Here is a 5,217-nt window from a genome sequence, read left to right on the forward strand (position 1 = left end):
CCAGATGGAAGATCTCGAGGATGAAGATTTTAGCTTCCTCTTTCTTGCACACTTGCTTTCGGACTTTAACTAATTACGTGATGCCTACAATACAATCCATCAAACTCATCAAACAAATCTTTATTTTATTTTATAATTAAACATTTTTGTATTTCATTATTATTATGTAGTATATTCTTTATTAATTACTTATCCATTCATGAGTAATTCTTTAAAATAAATAATTTTATTTTTTAAAATTTTAGTCAAATAAGGTTAATTGTAATGATTTTAGTTAATGAAGTAACATTTTTCTTTTAAAATAAAAATTTTGCATTATACATATGGGAAGGGAAAGAAAAAAAAATAAAGGAAATTAATTTTTTTTTAAAAAAATAAAATAATTTAAAATAACACTTTGTTAGGCTCGCGCGAAACTTGTTTCCACCTATTTTCTTTTCCCTGACCAAGTTATTGTTCCAAAATCTCTTCTTAATAGATGAACCTAAACCCTCTCTTTCTATTTTTCTCTCCAATTTGTCAAAAATATCTCCTAAATAACTACTGATATTGATGCTCTTAACAATGACATTATAAAAATTGTTTCTGATACTAATGTAGTATGGAAAAAATAAATGTTATATTAGTAATAGTAAATTTGTTGGCACATGATCAATAATCATTAATCAAGAACCATGATGACAAGGGATAGATTTGAGTGGCAGAAAATTTTAAAGAAAAATGAAATCTCTTAATTGCATAATTACACATTGCACAACACTATGATACCAAGAAGAAGAATAGTAATGTGGCCTATAGAATAAGGGTATCCCTTTGGCTAGTACACCAATCAAATGCATATATTATCAAGTTCACTGCACTTCCTTTGACCATCATACCCCCACTTAATTGAAGGATCGAGAAGTTCTTCCACTCATGCCCTCATCATTTCTGCCATGATATCATATTGGAAAGGGTTAATTACTGAACTGTGAGGAAGCCAACCAAAGAAATCAATTGGCGTGTGCAGTGGCAATATTGACATTACACACTTTGATCACATCGTAATATTTAGTGTAAGGCGGAAGGAGTTGTTTGAGTCGAGGTTCACTGAAGGCATACCTTATTTCTTTTCCCCGAGGGTAGTGTAGGCTTGGCTTCTGTTGAGGCTTCAGATATCCGAGCCTCGGATTTCTCATTGGAATAACTACAGTAAATTTTAAAGCATCAATCAGATATTCTCAGGCCATCGTTTAAGAACATCAGATGATGAGTGATGACAAAAATGGATGGAATGAGTTTCTAAATGTTTTGCGGGAAAATTATAATCTCAAGAACATCAATATCCATCCACTATTTATACCCTTACGTTGAAAGTATAGTGACCCACACAGTCTACCCAAAGGAGCCTTTGCTCTACTGGGACCACACCGTAAGTGATCAGATGAGCAAACGGCCAAAGCTTCCATCCTGCCTGAGAGAAATAAAAACCAAAATAAGTTGTCTCCCTATATGAATCCAAGAAAGAATCGGGAATTTCAAAATACGAGGCATCACCCAACTTCCTGTTTTAGTTGCTTTTCAATAACTTTTCCTACCTTCACAAACAGATTTTGAAGATCGCCATAGAAAGTGACACAAATAATCACATTCTGATCTATAATGCTCCATTCTAATGGTAGTGGAGTTCTTGAGTTTATAACATAAAAGTAGATATTAATAAAGAATACTTTTCCATTGATGTTATAGTCAAATATTTTCTTACTGTCAACATTGGCCAAAACGTGGCTTGGAGCTCGCTGAAAATATTGTTAGGGGATTCAAAACGCAAGAAACCCAGAACCACATAGTAGATGCTGTTCCAAACTGCAGACCAGACGGTTTGGTCAAAAGCAACCCACCAATCGTTGAATGGGAAAAGAGCCTGCAAATGGAAGTCAACTAATTTCAGCCAAGCATAAAATTTCAAAGATAAGAAACAACGCTAAACACTAAAGCATAACTAAGCAACAAAGATCACCTTACAAATGTGGTAATAATAGTGGGAAAGAGATCCATGAAGTGTGAATCCAACAAGGCCAGATCTGAACATGCGTGTCCGATCAAAATCAAGAAGAGGTTTCCCTTCATAACACTTCAAACCCATAATAAAATAAAAATTAGACCCAAAAAAAAAAAATAAAAAAATGCTTGTCCTGTTGTCCACAGACCATAAAATTAACAATTGAAAATTATCAAAACAAAGGGTTTTTCTTGGGGCGATGGACCGACCTGTGCAATCCAATCTCCCAGAGAGTAGACAATGCCACTGATCACCATTTTAGCAAACACAGGATTTGCCTTCAGAGCCTCTTCATAAGCATTCCAGTTATGCTCTGGGGCATACCTCAAGACTTCATAAAGGATCCATCCCTGAATTACACAACAAATTGGATTGAATCGAATCCTTAGATTAGCCCATTTCCAATACCAAAAACCAATCCACAGTTCACTTTCATCTAGGGTTAACTTTTCCTTCCCATTTCAGCTCATCACAAAGATAAGAGATTTCAAATCAATCAGGGATTAAGCTAGAACTAACTGAATAAGAAATAACTGGCAAATTTTTGAAAACAAAAAGATTAGATCTTTCAAAGGGGGTTGTTGAAAATAACCTTTTTCTTAAGCTGAATTTCTCCAAAAACAACAATAAAGCAAAATTTAAAGGACAAAACAAACAGAATTAAGAATACACGATTCCAGATGATCTATGATATCAAAATTAAGCGAAGGATAACTCACATGCCAATAATCATGATCAATGGTAAGCAACTTAGTGATGGCAAGAGTACCGGCACCTAGCACAATAGCAGCATTAAGAAACCTATCTCTATCAGACAAAATGGAGGCTACAGCACTCTTGATCGCCTCCCTCGCTGCTTTCTGCCGTACCCACTTCTCTGTCTTCCGCCACCGCCTTAATTGGCCTAAGGGCGGCGGTTGTTGGTAACAGGAGTGAGGTCAAAGAGGCAGTAGAAGTACTTTGGTTACAGAAGAGGGCGGAATTGAAGGGAAGTATCGTCCGGGGTTATTTTGCCGGGAGGAGATGGGCGGTGACGGTGCTCAGATTTTGCCGGGAGGAGATGGGCGGTGACGGTGCTCAGACCCGACATCGTTGGTGGCGGGGAGAGAGACCCGACATCGTTGGTGGCGGGGAGAGAGTTGTAGCGGGAGGTTTATGCCGATACGCAATGTTTAATAAATTATTTTTTAAAGAAATTTAGGTTCCACCGAGATTTGAACTCGGGTTACTGGATTCAGAGTCCAATGTCCTGACCACTAGACCATGGAACCTTGTTGTATAGTTTGTAAACGTAACATTATATAACATAAATTTAAGAAAACAAAATGAGTAATACCATCTAAGGTCCTCCGAGTATAATAGGTTTGCCACGTTTAGTTCTAAACTTTTAAATTAACCATCGGTGGTCCTCCGACTTTCAAATTGATATCATCCGTGGTCCGAGATGGTCCTTCAACTATCAAATTTAACCATCCATAGTCCTTCCAAGAGGACCATGACTGATTAAATTTTAAAAGTACTATATTCGAAAGACCACATATAACATTAACTCAAAACAAAATCAATTATAAAACCCAAAAGCATCCACATTCCACAATGATGGATATTTGATATCCAAATTAGCTTGCATCTACAAATGTGTCGATATAATGCAAGGTGCACATGCCCGTTAGGTGCTGTTTGTGTCTTTCACACTAGTGTTTTTTATTGTTATTATTAAAAAATTTCTTCTCTCTTCCATATCATTAAAAAAAAAAAAAAAAAAAAAAAAAAAAAAAACTACTGATCGAAAACATAGGTGAATACAGGTGTAGTATTCACTGCTTTATTTATTTTTTATTTTGTTTCTAATAATAATAGAAATTATTATTATTATTATAAGGCAAGAATACCTGTTCCATGATCAGGTGTGCTACTGCTAAATTACCATCTTTTTTTGTTGCTTTGTTTATCTTTTATTTTCACTGCCTAATAGCATGCAATAATCATTGACAGTAAACATTGAGTAACCTATTTTAATCTTTGATAGTGGCTTTTGAGTTGTGTAGGAGGTGATATATATCTATATATATGGCATTTAAGAGAGAAACATGTGTAATGAATATTCATTTTGAGTAAAAAACTTTTGAATGTCAATGGTTAACAAATGCAGGCAGCATGAAAAGGATGAAGGTATCAACAAGCATATGTGGAAAGAAAAAACATAATGATGAAGATAAAGGTACAATGGAAGCATACCTGGTGCTTTAAATTCATTAGCAAATTTTCACTTACTATTTGATTTGCACCATTTTCCGGTTTTGCTTTGGATATGTCTCGATTCTGCACCATCTACACCATATTTGTAAAACAGTTCTGTTAGTACTAGAAAGACACATGCATGCTGATCAAGAGTTGATATAATAAACAAATGTTGCTTATTGAATTTCATTTGCATAGGAGTTAATATCATAAACAAGGTTAGTTCTTTTATTTCCATTTTCTTAAATTTCTTAAATTCATATTCAGTGTCTTCTCAATTTTTTGTTGTTAATTTGTCTATGCAGATAGTGGGAAAAAAAAAAAAAGGAAGAAATTATCTGATATAATATTGAAATCATTTATTTTGTTATTTAAAGTACAAAAAACAGTCATCACCTTCTTGTGCAATACAGGTTACACAATATCCAACACATACAATATTACTACTTTTCCTATACACCTAGCTCTACTACTAGGCATTAATTGTTGATGGTAAGGTTTGACTCTAATATACTAATGTTTGATAGTGACTTTTCAAATCTCGATAAGTTGGTATCTATATATACATCCCATTTAAGAACAAAGATCTACACTCTCTATTCATTCTCAAAGAATCTACTATTAGTGTGACGCATAGTAGAGAATTGCAAGAACAATGAAAAAATTGAAGGGGTCAACTACCATACGTGGAAAAACAAAACAGGATGTTGAAGATAAAGGTATAATAGAAACATACATGTTGTTCTACATTCAAACTCTATGAAATATTGACTAAATATTTCATTTGCAGTATGTTATTGAATTGCTTTACATATGCTTGTGAAATTTGCACCAAATATTTTTATTATTATTGAAAGTAATGTGAATTCTGGGGAAAAATATGCAATTTAAAGTAATTAAAATAATGAAAAAACAGTGCTTTTTTTATAGGAAAA

At 34.0% G+C, this 5,217-nt stretch overlaps 1 non-coding gene and 1 pseudogene across 1 annotated transcript; both read right to left on the reverse strand.

Annotated features, from left to right (window-relative positions):
* Positions 1-692: 692 nt before the first annotated feature.
* Positions 693-4,372, reverse strand: LOC109190308 (annotated as a pseudogene).
* Positions 3,241-3,312, reverse strand: TRNAQ-CUG. Its single transcript has one exon. It is a non-coding gene; the product is annotated as a tRNA-Gln (tRNA).
* Positions 4,373-5,217: the final 845 nt, after the last annotated feature.

The sequence above is a fragment of the Ipomoea nil genome, unplaced genomic scaffold (assembly GCF_001879475.1).
Source record: "Ipomoea nil cultivar Tokyo-kokei standard unplaced genomic scaffold, Asagao_1.1 scaffold1576, whole genome shotgun sequence".
Classification (NCBI taxonomy): Eukaryota; Viridiplantae; Streptophyta; class Magnoliopsida; order Solanales; family Convolvulaceae; genus Ipomoea; species Ipomoea nil.